Here is a 14,451-nt window from a genome sequence, read left to right as displayed (position 1 = left end):
GTCACTTAAACTCCAGGGCTGTTTCCACATCTGTAAAATGAGGGAATTGAATTAAACGATTTCTGAAGTACTTTCCAATTTGGAAATTGTGATGTTCCTGTCATCTTTGAGGCCCTCTTCCAGCTATGAATCCTATGATTTCACTATCTTTTCTATCACTAGTTTTAATGATTCTAAGTCTTAAAGGGGGAGGACAGATAATATTAGTAAAAAGTACCATCATTTTGAAACACATCTAAAAGAAACCCTTAAAGAAACCAATGCTTTAATAACATCCCTTTCTTATACTGATATAAGTAACTTGTTAGAGTATGTGTATTTACATAAGTATCTATGACTCATAGCAGTTCTAAGAACACGTGTACTATTGACTTATGGTGAAAGTCTGGCAAATCTTCAGAAATGTGGCATATAGCTTAACTTTTAGACAAACAATTGGCATCACCAAATTATATTTAGAAGTCATTTATTTTGAACTTGTAATTAATTTTCCCCTACAAATAATGTTACAAATAGTGATTAATCCTTAACAGAGCCCTGAAAACTCTGTAAGCCTCTGAAAGCCTCTGAAAACTATAACTTTATTAAGGGGTTAAGAGAGACTGTACACATACAATGAAAACAGAAAATAATTCAATCCAAATATTAGGCATTTTATGAGCAAAATATTATAGCAGACACTAAAGATAAAGGAAGATTAGATACAAGTTCCATTCTCAAAAAGTTTGTAAATCTAATAAGAAGGAGGACCAAAACCAAATTAACTTCAAATAAGACTGAAATGAGGAAGTTTGCATGTAAAAGTAGAAAAAGCATTGATTCTGGAGTCAGAGAAATAGGGTTTATATCTCACATGTAAGATTAAAAATTAATATAAAATAACTCCAAGTATTATATTTTATATGATTTATTAATAATCACTTGAAATAAAGGAAAAGAATAACCTGAGTACAGTTTCCCAGACCTCGAAAGTAAGAGCAGAGCAAGAAAGGACAGGGTTAACAGAAACTTTATCTACAAAATGTAAGGACATTATATGAGGACAAAAAGGGGATTCTGGGAAATAAAGTTGAAGGGTACAGAAATTCTAATTGTACAATCCCCCTGTGTTTCTTTGAGAGAGAAGTCTCCCCAATGGATCATTTAAACATAACCAAATTAAAAGAATTTTAAGTAGAGGTATATACAATATTGCAATTTCTAAAGGGAAATTACAGTTTTGGGGGATGAGGGAAGTAAAAAGAAAAAACCAATGATTGACCAAAAGAAACCCAAACCAATTTGGGGGCAGTTCCCTTTGTCAAAGAGTGTACATTCAAAATAAATGCATTCAACCCCTCTCCACAGTTCAAAATCACCACAGCCCAAAGTTAATTCCTGATCTTTTGGGCAGTCTGTGGTTCCTGCAGGTATCTTCATGGTGCCTTCTCCAAACAGTTCACTTTCTGGGTTTGGGGAGGTAGCAAGTTTCTTATCCTAAAATTACTCTCAGAAGAATTTAAATTTTGCATTAAAGGATAATAACACAATCTTTCCTCAGGAGGGTGTTGACAAACACATGGCTCACTCAGAGATACATGGCAAGTTATGAGGTCTATGAATCAATTGGCAAAAGAAAATAAAAAACCTCAAAAAATCCCAAATAAAAGAGAAAAAAAGTAACTTCTGTATGAAATATAAAATATCAGTGTCTTATGTATAAAAATTCTAAGTAAGGAAAAATAAACCTATAACAGGTCCTTGAATCAGGGCCCTATTAAAGTGATTTATGTCCCATAAGCCTGTATTAGCAATTATGCCCTTACTCAATCAGCAGGAAAGACTACAGAAGGTTTCCACACTATAAAAAACAGAAAAGGGACTAAATTTTAGCAGCAAATAGGAAATAGCATTCCCTAGTCTCATTTTCCCTTTCATCTCAGGGCTAGGGGAGCCAGGATGGCAGCCAAAATAAGGTACTTGGTAGAAGTGTAGCACAGGGAAGACCTGTGTCTGACAGATGTTAAACAGTCACAACCTCAAACCTCAAACAAATCCAAGTCCCCTGTCTTGGCTCAGAATCTCATCAATCATACAAGGATTGGTTGGTCTCCTTGACCTTGTACTTCTTGGCACTGTGTAGGGCTCTTATGTGTTCTCTTCTCCTGGAATCAGACACAATTATTAATCACAGTTCCAAAATTTTTAAACAATGAATGGCAGGTTTCCATAGTCTAAAGCTTTGCATTGACATTAGGACTAATAGACTAATAAACATTATAAGCTTTCCCTAGTGCAAAATCAAAAAACTCATTAATACTGGTAACATGTGCTTAAAGAATAAAAAAATGAGAAGAAAAAAAGAAAACTCAAATACTATATTGCACATACAAGGGAAAGCAATAATAAAAATGTTTTTAAAAGAAAAATATATAGCTTACAATCAGTGACACACTGTGTCAGCCAAGGAGAGGCAGAATACAAAGGTTTCTCACCCCCAAATGAGATCCATTTCCTTTTTAACTTGGTCATAATCCACAATGTGAGTGTAAATGATTTTCACCAAGTAACAGCTTTATAAAAACAGTAGTATAGCAGATAATACACATCCAACGAAATACCAAAATTCACAAAATCCACAATAGCCTAGTTAATGACAATAGCAAGCAAACCTTCTATTATTAGGATTCACATGAGTCTCTATATAGCCACCTGCTGTGTCACATTTTAAAACCCTATTAACTCATTGACACTTGTCACAAGTTTTCCAGATGTAGACAATCCTGCAACCTTGGCTAAGATATTGCTAACAAAGTCTATTACTGCCAATATTCTAAAATTTGGCAGGAGAAATGAGAAAAAACCTCTGTACTGCTGATGAAAACCTTTTGGGTCTAAAATTTCACCAAGAATTTAGGTCATTCTGGTGGAAGGGTAGAATAAGCTGAATATATAGAAACCATCCACATAATTGACCACATCAACAAGCAAACCAACAAGAACCACATGATTATCTCAATAGACGCAGAAAAAGCCTTTGATAAAATACAACACCCATTCCTATTAAAAACACTAAAAAGCATAGGAATAGAAGGGTCGTTCCTAAAAATAATAAACAGTATATATCTAAAACCATCAGCTAATATCATCTGCAATGGGGATAAACTAGATGCATTCCCAGTAAGATCAGGAGTGAAACAAGGATGCCCATTATCACCTCTACTATTTGACATTGTACTAGAAACACTAGCAGTAGCAATTAGAGAAGAAAAAGAAATTGAAGGCATCAAAATAGGCAAGGAGGAGACCGAGTTATCACTCTTTGCAGATGACATGATAGTCTACTTAAAGAATCCTAGAGATTCAACCAAAAAGCTAATTGAAATAATGAACAACTTTAGCAAAGTTGCAGGATACAAAATAAAACCACATAAGTCATCAGCTTTTCTATATATCTCCAACACAGCTCAGCAGCAAAAACTAGAAAGAGAAATCCCATTCAAAATCACCTTAGAAAAAATAAAATACCTAGGAATCTACCTCCCGAGACAAACACAGGGAACTATATGAACACAACTACAAAACACTCTCCACACAACTAAAACTAGACTTGAACAATTGGAAAAACATTAACTGCTCATGGATAGGACGAGCCAATATAATAAAAATGACCATCCTACCCAACTTATTTATCTATTTAGTGCCATATTCATTGAACTCCCAAAATATTTCTTTACTGATTTAGAAAAAAACATAACAAAATTCATCTGGAATAACAAAAGATCAAGGATATCAAGGGAAATAATGGAAAAAAAAACACATATGAAGGGGGCCTTGCAGACCCAGACCTTAAACTATATTACAAAGCAGCAGTCATCAAAATAATTTGGTACTGGCTAAGAGACAGAAAGGAAGATCAGTGGAATAGACTGGGGGAAAGAGACCTTAGCAAGACAGTATACGATAAACCCAAAGATCCCAGCTTTTGGGACAAAAATCCACTATTCGATAAAAACTGCTGGGAAAACTGGAAGACAGTGTGGGAGAGATTAGGTTTGGATCAACACCTCACACCCTACACCAAGATAAATTCAAAATGGGTGAATTACTTAAACATAAAGAAGGAAACCATAAGTAAATTGGGTAAACACAGAATAGTATACATGTCAGACCTATGGGAGGGCAAAGACTTTAAAACCAAGCAAGACATAGAAAGAATCACAAAATATAAAATAAATAATTTTGACTACATCAAATTAAAAAGCTTTAGTACAAACAAAACCAATGTAACTAAAATCAGAAGGAAAATAACAAATTGGGAAAAAATCTTCATAGAAACCTCTGACAAAGGTTTAATTACTCATATTTATAAAGAGCTAAATCAATTGTACAAAAAATCAAGCCATTCTTCAATTGATAAATGGGCAAGGGACATGAACAGGTAGTTCTCAGCACAGCTATGAATAGTTTTGTGCATGTCTTTTTCCTTATTATCTCTGGGGTACAAACTCAGCAGTGCTATGACTGGATCAAAGGGCAGACAGTCTTTTAATGCCCTTTGGGAATAGTTCCAAATTGCCCTCCAGAATGGTTGGATCAATTTACAACTCCATCAGCAATGCATTAACGTCCCAAATTTGCCACAACCCCTCCAGTATTCATTACTTTCCATTGCTGTCATGTTAGCCAATCTGCTAGGTGTGAGGTGATAGGTCAGATGTATTTTGATTTGCATTTCTCTGATTACAAGAGATTTAGAACACTTTTTCATGTGCTTATTAAGAGTTTTGATTTCTTTAACTGAAAATTGCCTATTCATGTCCCTTGCCCATTATCAATTGGAGAATGGCTTGATTTTTTGTACAATTGGTTTAGCTCTTTATAAATTTGAGTAATTAGACCTTTGTCAGAAGATTTAGTAATGAAGATTGTTTCTCAATTTGTTGCTTCCCTTCTAATTTTGGATGCATTAGTTTTGTTTGTACAAAGACTTTTTAATTTGATGTAATCAAAATTCTTGAGTTTATATTTTATGATTTTTTTCTAGCTCTTGTTTGGTTTTAAAGTCTTTCATTTCCCAAAGATCTGACAAGTATACTATTCTGTTTTCACCTAATTTGCTTATAGTTTCCTTCTTTATATTCAGGTCATTCATCCATTCTGAGTTTATCTTGGTGTAGGGTATGAGATGTTGATCCAAACCTAATCTCTCCCATACTGTCTTCCAATTTTCCCAGCAGTTTTTATCAAATAGTGGGGTTTGGTCCCCCAAACTGGGATCATTGGGCTTATCATAGACTGTCTTGGTGAGGTCACTTACCCAAAGTCTATTCCACTGATCCTCCTTTCTGACTCTTAGCCAATACCAAATTGTTTTGATGATGACTGCTTTATAGAATAGTTTGAGATCTGGGACTGCAAGTCCTCCTTCCTTTACATTTTTTTTCATGATTTCCCTGGATCCTTGATCTTTTGTTTTTCCAAATGAACTTTGTTATGTTTTTTTCTGATTCAGTAAAAAAGTTTTTTTTGGTAGTTCAATGGGTATGGCACTAAATAAGTAAATTAATTTGAGCAGGATTGTCATTTTTATTATGTTAGCCTGTCCTACCCATGAGCAGTAAATGTTTTTCCAATTGTTTAGATCTAGTTTTAATAGTGTGGAGAGTGTTTTGTAGTTGTGTTCATATAGTTCCTGTGTTTGTCTCAGCCGATAGATTCACCAAGTATTTTATATTACCTAGGGTGATTTTAAATGGAATTTCCCTTTCTAATTCTTAATGCTGAAATAGGTTGGAGACATATAGAAATGCTTATGTCTTATGTGGGTTTATTTTGTATCCTACTACTTTGCTAAAGTTATTTCCACTAGCTTTTTATTGATTCTCTAGGATTCTTTAAGTAAATCATCATATCATCCACAAAGAGTGACAGCTTGGTCTCCTCATTGTCAATTTTAATATCTTCAATTTCTTTTTCTTATCTAATTGCTACTGCTATTGTTTCTAGTACAATGTTAAATAATAAAGGTGATAATGGGCATCCTTGTTTCTCTCCTGATCTTCTTTGGAAGCCTTCTAGTTTATCCCCATTGCAGATGATGTTTGCTAATGGTTTTAGATATATACTGTTATTTTTAGGAAAGGCCCTTCTATCCCTATACTGTCTAGTGTTTTCAATAGAAATGGGTGTTGTATTTTATCAAAGGCTTTTTCTGCATCTATTGAGATAATTATGTGATTTTTGTCAGTTTACTTGTTAAAATGGTCAATTATGTGGATGGTTTTCCTAACATTGAACCATTTTTGCATTCCTGGTATGAATCTTACCTGGTCATAGTGAATAATCCTTGTGATGACTTGCTGGAATCTTTTTGCTAGTATCCTATTTAAGATTTTTGCATCTATATTCATTAGGGAGATTGGTCTATAGTTTTCTTTCTCTGTTTTTGACCTGCCTGAATTTGAGATCAATACCATATTTGTGTCGTAAAATGAATTTGGTAGAACAACTCCTTTGCTTATTCTGTCAAATAGTTTGTATAATATTGGGATTAGTTGTTCTTTGAATGTTTGATAGAATTAATTTGTAAATCCATCTGAACCTGGGGATTTTTTCTTAGGGAGTTCTTTGATGGCTTGTTCAATTTCTTTTTCCGATATGGGGATTACCTCAACAATGAGGTAATCTATTTCTTCCTCTGTTAGTCTAGGCAATTTATATTTTTGTAAGTATTCATCCATATCACCTAGATTGCCATATTTGTTGCCATATAATAGTTTTTAATGATTGCCTTAATTTCCTCTTCATTAGAGGTGAGGTCTCCCTTTTCATCTTGGATACTGTCAATTTGGTTTTCTTCTTTCCTTTTTTAAATTAGACTGACCAGTACTTTGTCTACTTTATTTGTTTTTTCAAAGTAACAGCTTCTAGTCTTATTTATTAAATCAATAGTTCTTTGAATTTCAACTTTATTATTTTCTTCTTTGATTTTTAGGATCTCTAATTTAGTCTTCATCTGAGGATTTTTAATTTGTTCACTTTCTATTTTTTTAATTTGCATGCACAATTCATTGACCTCTACCCTCCCTAATTCGTTAATATATGAACTCAAGGTTATAAATTTCCCCCTGAGTACTGCTTTGGCTGCATCCCATAGGTTTGAAAGGATGTCTCATCATTGTCATTTTCTTCAATGAAATTATTGTTTCTATGATTTGATCTTTGACTAACCAGTTTTGGAGAATCATATTGTTTAATTTCCAATTAATTTTTGATTTACCTCTCCATTTATCCTTACTAATTATTATTTTCATTGCATTGTGATTTGAGAAGGTTGCATTTATTATTTCTGCTCTTTTGCACTTGTTTGAAATGTTTTATGCCCTAATACATGGCCAATTTTTGTGAATGTACCATGTGCTGCTGAAAAGGTGTATTCCTTTTTGCCCCTATTTATTTTTCTCCGCATATCTACTAACTCTAATTTTCCTAAGATTTCATTTACTTCTCTTACATCTTTCTTATTTATTTTTTGGTTTGATTTATCTAGTTCTGATAGAGGAAGGTTCAGGTCTCCCACTAGTATAGTTTTTCTATCTGTTTCATTCTTGAGCTCCACTAGTTTCTCCTTTAGAAATTTGGATGCTATGCCATTTGGTGCATACATGTTGAGTACTGATATTTCCTCATTGTCTATACTGCCTTTTATCAGGATGTATTTACCTTCCCTATCTCTTTTAACTAGATTTACTTTTACTTTGGCTTTGTCAGATATCATGATTGAGACTCCTGCCTCCTTTTTATCAGTTGATGCCCTATAGATTTGGCTCCATCCTATTACTTTTACCCTATGTATATCTACCTTCCTCATGTGTGTTTCTTGTAGACAGCATATGGTAGGGTTTTGGATTCTAATCCACTCTGCTATTCATTTGCATTTTATGGGTGAGTTCATTCCATTCACATTCAGAGTCATGATTACCAGCTGTGCATTTCCCAGCATTTTGATTTCTACTCCTAGTCCTGCCTTTTCTTCTTTTACTATTTCCTTCTACACCAATGTTTTGTTTTTAATCAGTTCCCCTAGTTCCCACCCTTATTTTACTTCCCTTACTACCCCCTCCCTTCTTATTCTCTCCCTGTATTTTCTTCACAGTATTTTTAAAACTACCCCCCCACCCTCTCCCTCCCTTATGCTTCTTTCCTCCCCACCAGTCCATTTATTACCCTTCTATTCCCCTATAGGGCTTGAATCTATACTCTGCCCGAATGGATTGGATTGTTCTTCCCTCTTTGGGTCAATATCAAAGCATGTAAGAATTGAGTATTTCCTGTCTCCAACCTCTTTACCCTTCTAGTGTATTGATGTTCTCCCCCCCTCCACCATGAGCTTTTGTGTGACATATAAATTTACCCCCTTTTATTTCTTTTCCCATTTCTTTTAGTATTAACCTATTTTTAAGCTCTAGTTGTATATATATTTATGTATATGTATACACACACACGTGTATATGTATTATTCATCCTATACAGTTTGTCACTGTTCCCTCTAAGTGTAATTCTTCTAGCAGCCCAGGTGATGGTTTTTGTTTTTTTTTTTAAATCCTTACCTTCTGTCTTGGAGTCAATAATGTTTATTGGCTCCAAGGCAGAAGAGTGGTAAGGGCTAGGCAATGGGGGTCAAGTGACTTGCTCAGGGTCACACAGCTGGGAAGGGTCTGAGGCCAGATTTGAACCTAGGACCTTTTGTCTCTAGGCCTAGCTCTCAATCCACTGAGCCACCCAGCTGCCCCTGATGACAACAGCTTTTAAGAGTTACCAATGACCTCTTTTCTTATAGGGATACATATCATTTTAGCTTACTGAGTCTCTTAAAAAAAGTTTCTGTTGTTGTTGTTTTGTTTTGTTTTTCTTTTTTCCCTCTTTATTAATTACCTTTTGATGATTCTCTTGAGTTCTGTGCTTGGACATCGAATTTTCTCTTCAGGTCTGGCCTTTTCTTTTCAAATTCTTGGAATTCTTCTATTTCATTGAATGATCATACTTTCCCCTGTAAGAATATAGTCAGTTTTGCTGGGTAGTTGATTCTTGGTTGTAGACCTAGTTCTTTCCAGAATATCATATTCCATGCCTTTTGGTCCTTCAGTATAGATGCAGCCAGATCCTGTGTTATCCTCACTGTATTTCCTTGGTATCTGAATGACTTCTTTTTGGCAGCTTGTAATATTTTTTCTTTGGTCTGATAGTTCTTGAATTTGGCTATAACATTCCTGGGTGTTGTCAGTTGGGGATTAAGTACAGGAGGTTATCTGTGGATTCTTTCAATCTCCACTTTTCCCTCTTGTTCTAGAATATTGGGGCAGTTTTCTTGAATAAATTTCTGTAGTATTATGTCCAGGCTTTTTCTTTTGTCATGGTCTTCTGGTAGACCAATGATTCTTAAATTGTCTCTCCTTAAACGATTTTCTAAATCTTCTGTTTTGTGAATGAGATGCTTCATATTTTCTTCAATTTTTTTCATTCTTTTGGTTTTTTTTTTTTATAGTACCCTGCTGCCATGTGAGATCACTTAATTCTAGTTGTTGTATTCTGGTTCTTAAAGACTGGATTTCATCCCTGGATTTTTGGTCATCCTTCTCCTTCTGGTCTGATTTTCTTTGGAGGTCATCTTTCATCCTCTTTACCTCATCTCTCATTTCCTTTACTTCATCTTTCATCTTCTTTGCCTCATCTTTCATCTCCTTTGCCTCATTTTCAAGCTGGTTGATTTTTGCTTTCAAGACACTATTTTCTGTTTCCAGATGACTTATCTTGGTTTTTAAGTTGTTTTCCCAATTGTCTTCAGCCTCTCTTAATTGTGTTTTGAATTGCATTTTGAGTTCTTCCAAAGCCTGTATCCAATTCACTGGGGTTTCTGATTTATCTTTTGATGATCCCTCCTCCTCTGTTCTGTTTGCTCTTTGTTCGTTGCCTGTTGTGATAGAGGCTGGCACTATAGAAAAAGTGCCAGACTGAAGAGTATATGAAATTGATCACCTTGATGGGGGAGGGGCCCCAGGAGTGAATTTCCTGAGGAGAGAAGACTCTGGCTTGGAGAGTAGTGAGGTCTCTCCATCTTGAGACATCAAAGAGAGAAAGTGGATAAAGACTTTCTCCTGAGGGTTACCCAGATTTCCTGCTGGTGACTGGAAATTTTCCCCCCCAACACTTCTCAATTGAAGGGACATTCTGAAGAGAAACCTGAGCAGACTTTACCTCAGCTCCTGTTGCCCAGGGATGAGTCACAACAGACTTTCTTTCAGGGGGGCTCAGGCTGCCAAGACCTGAGTTCCCTCCCCCAAACTTGAGGAGGGAGGAAAAGGGTTTAGATAGAGACAGGGACCCCCTTTTCTCACTTTCCCTTTCCCATTCTTTCCTTCCTGTTATTCCTTTTGTATTATCTGATTGAGTTAACATTAAAGTTATATGTTCCCCAAGCTGAGTCTGAGTGAATGGATCAAGGGGAGACCTTTGGTCTCGAGTAGTGGAGGGGGGCAAGAGGGACAAGAGTGAATTGGGGAGAGCAGTTTTAGCTAAGGAGGGAAGACAGAAGGGGGAAAATCTTCAAACCCTCTCTCCTTTCTCTGAGCCAACCCGTTACATCTGCTGTCTTCCCTGAACCCCGCTTTGTGAGAAGAGGGTGGTTCTCCTCTCGTTTCCCTCTCTCTCCATACCAAAATCCCAAGTCTCCCTTTGGAGGTATAATCCCTTTCTTTTTTAAACACTGTATAGAAGCTGTCTATTTTTTAATTTCTTTCTTCTTTGTCTGTTGTTTGCTCATATTTACCCCTTTTTTTACTCCCTGTATTTGTCTGTGCTCTTGCTCTTCTCATTTTTTTGGTTTTGGGATTTTCTGTCAGTCTCCCCTCTTGGAGCTTTGACAGAAGATCTCTCTGTGCAGTCTGTGGGGGAGGGGTGTTGGAGCTTGGGCTTCCCTGACATCTGAAGACTTTTGATGGGATTAAGTTCAGCTGGGTTGGGCTGGATGTACTCTGAGGCCAAAACCTCCAGGAAGGCTAAAGCAATATGGAGGATCTCCACCTCTGTGACCAGGCTGCCCTCTCTGAGCTCCCTCTCCAGCTCCTTCCCCACCACCTGTGTTCAATGCTTTGAGCCTGGCACAGCCCTGCCTGCAAGGTACACCTTCCAGACAAGCGTCTTTGCCTACCCAAAGGTTCCCGCTGCCACTGGAGGCTTAGCGCTGTAGGTGGGGGTGGGAGGGGTCCTGGGACCTTCCTTCTGCCTTCCCCTTAAGCCCAAGTGTTCTTGTATTCCGACTTTTGGTGGGTGTACCTTTTGGATTGAGTCCAGCAGAAGGGTTCCTTGGCTCTGTCTTGTTCTTAGGTTTGATTTTCAGTCCCCTAGGAGTATTGTTTGTAATTGGTAAGGAAGGGTATTCAGAGGTCTGAACTTTTGCTGCTACTACGCCACCATCTTGACTCCGCCCTGAATAAGATTTTTAAAGATTCATCTTAAATACTGTGATATGATTAAAGAAATAGTTTTAATTAAGAAAAGAGAAGCAGAGAAACTTTTGCAGAGTTTCCAAAGACTTCTGAATACTTTCAAGGGATTTAGAAGTTGTTGGCATTAGTTCTTCAATATGCCTAGTTTCACTTAAAGACTCAGTTTTTGTTTTCCTTGATGTAGATGTATTATTTGTACTATTGTACAAATCAGCCATGTCTAGCATTGACTTTTGACTGATAACTGTAAAGTATATTTGGATGAAGGAATGTATGGATTGTATAATATAAAATTGCTTGCCCATATGTGGCAATCCCCAAGGGAGATTGTGATTTTAACCCTTTGTGGGCAGTAAGTAGGTAAACTGTGGTTTTATTACCAGTAGCACTAGGAGGGAGGGGCAGCATGGATCCAGGACAGCCAGGGTTGGACAATTTTTCTTTCACTCTTCCTTTTCCAGGAGAATTTTTGTGTTACAAAAATATCTACTATACACCAAATATTGATAGCCTAAGGGTATGATTCTTTTAGAGGTCAAGATAAACAGCACCTTGGTGACTGCTAAAATTTGAAGATGGATATCAACTAAATAAAGTCTTATTACATTTAATATTATATTTTTATTTTTCAAATATATTTTAAAATGCTAAATAAAGAGGAATACTAATGTTTTTCTAATTTCCGTTCAGTCAAAGATTAAAAGAATATATCAGTGGAAGAACATAACTAATATTCAAAATTGCAAATGTTAGTTTCATTGTATTCATTTATAGGACACATCTTAACTGTTTGTGCAAAAGACATAAATAAGTGGCCTGAATGAAATAAATAGTTAACTATCAATTTATTCAAAGGATAGTGAAATATGGGAATAATATAGATGGTAGCTTTGTAGAAGTGAGATATCAAAGGTTGTTGGTTACTTGACACTCTACAGTGTGGACAGGCCCTACAGGCCTCTCATAGGCCCACAACACTTATCTGACTCTCAGTCCAGGTTAAAAAAAACAAAGACAGGGTTTATTTGTTATTCATTGAAGCAGGACTGGAGGATTAGGGAATAGGAATCCTTAATCCAAGAAATTCCAACTAAACTTCCCACCTTTCTAGGACCCCTGCAAAGGGGTACCTTTGTTTTTTCCAGCTGCCTAGTTCACTACACTCTGTCTAGAAATTCCCAGCTATCTAACTACTTGACCTAATAATATTCCTAGATGACATTTGGTTAGATATTTATAGTTCGGTCAGAGTAGTCAAGTTGAACCCTTTATGAAAGGATTCAGATCCTCATCAGGTTGGGCCCAAGATGGCTTCAGGCCTTTTCCCACACTCAGTTTACTGGCTTGCTGGCAGAAATCTTTACAGCAGTTGGGAACTCTTTCTCAGGACACTGGAACACGAGTAGATGATAAAGTAGATGACAATGGAGGTAGGATTTCTCCACCAGGACACCAGGATAGGTAGCTTTGGCTACACGGGGAAAAGGAGACCAAAACCCCACTAGGCTCACACAGATGCAAGCAGCAGGAAGTTGTAGCTTCAAGCTCTCCCTGAGACAGGAAACCAAAAAGCCCAGAGTTCTCTCTGTGTGCACTTTTTATAAAGTTCCCAGATTCTAGAATTGAGCCCGTATCGTTCCATGGCATGCAGCAAGGTCCCTCTTTGCAAACTTTCCTCTCTGCTACCTGTTCACAAACCACTTCATTCCTTTTCTCATTACAATGGCCATGTAGTTTGGGGATTCTCCAGGCCATTTGCTTCTATGCATCCATTCGTTTATGCCTTAAAGTAACATTACTTATAATACAGTTGTGCAATGAATTATGAAGAATTTAACAGCCCCAAACTTTGAGAGGCAAAATCGATCCCTCTTCCCTTGCCATTCTTTGCTATTCACCTGTCTTATATAGATGGTTAGTCAATTGACAGTTTGCAATCTATCAGAAGATGGGCAGGGTGATAAAAGAATATGAAACTCCAATCTGAATGAACAAATGCAGAATAATTTCTCCCAGGTGAGGAGGAAAATAATGGCCAAATGAATATTCTCAATACTAAGTGAATTAGGTAGGTACTTGAAGAATTGATTTTAATCTATTAAAGTTTTTTTTATAAAGTATTATTATGTGCTTAGCACTGTGAAGAGATACTGAACTGAGGATATGATACCTTTCTACTCAGATTATATGATCTAGTTGGATATATCTAATCATTAGTAAACACTCTAAGACATTATACAATTAAGCATTAAATTGTATGGTAAAGATTATACATGCTACATATGTATATGTATACATATATATAGCATATGATAGAGTTAAATCAAATAATTAGAACATTTAGGGGAGATTTCATAAAGATGGAGAGCCTTGAGCTAGCTAGGTCTTGGCCTGGATTTAGGAAGGCACTGAAAGAAAAATGGGAAACCCCATATAAGAGAACAGTATGCCCAAAGGAACAGAAGAGGGAATTAGAATAGCATGTTTAAGGGGAAAGTATTTGATCAGAACTGAGAAAATAGGAATAAATGGTAAATATGACTGACTAGTTACAGTGCTATTTCCCCAGGTCTAAAATGTATTCTCTCTTTATCTCTGCCTCCTGGCTTCCCTGGTTTCCTTCCAGTCTCAGTTAAAATCCTACCTTCTACAAGAAGCCTTTCTCAGTTCCCCTTTACTGAGTGCTTTCTCTCTGTTGATTATCTTCAATTTATCATATAGATAGATAGATAGATAGATAGATAGATAGATAGATACAGATATAGATGTACGTATCTATATACCTATACTTTGTACATGCTTATTTTCACGTTTTCTACTCCTTATACTGTGAGCTCCTAAAGAGTAGGGATTTTTTTTTTGGTAGCCCCAGCATTTATTTAACACAGTACTGGGAACATAATAAGAGTTTTTAAAAATGCATACCAACTGGCTTCTTTAACACTAAGCACATAGGTTTAGACAA

General features: G+C 36.3%; 1 protein-coding gene across 2 annotated transcripts in view; it reads left to right on the top strand.

Moving 5' to 3' along the window:
* HHIPL2 (HHIP like 2) overlaps positions 1–14,451 on the top strand; it is a 148,858-nt gene that overhangs the window by 47,870 nt on the left and 86,537 nt on the right. The gene's annotated exons all lie outside the window — the stretch shown is intronic.

The sequence above is a fragment of the Monodelphis domestica genome, chromosome 2 (assembly GCF_027887165.1).
Source record: "Monodelphis domestica isolate mMonDom1 chromosome 2, mMonDom1.pri, whole genome shotgun sequence".
NCBI classification, from domain to species: Eukaryota; Metazoa; Chordata; class Mammalia; order Didelphimorphia; family Didelphidae; genus Monodelphis; species Monodelphis domestica.
The sequence above is the reverse complement of the archived record's forward strand: the minus strand, read 5'-3'. Positions and strand labels throughout refer to the sequence as shown.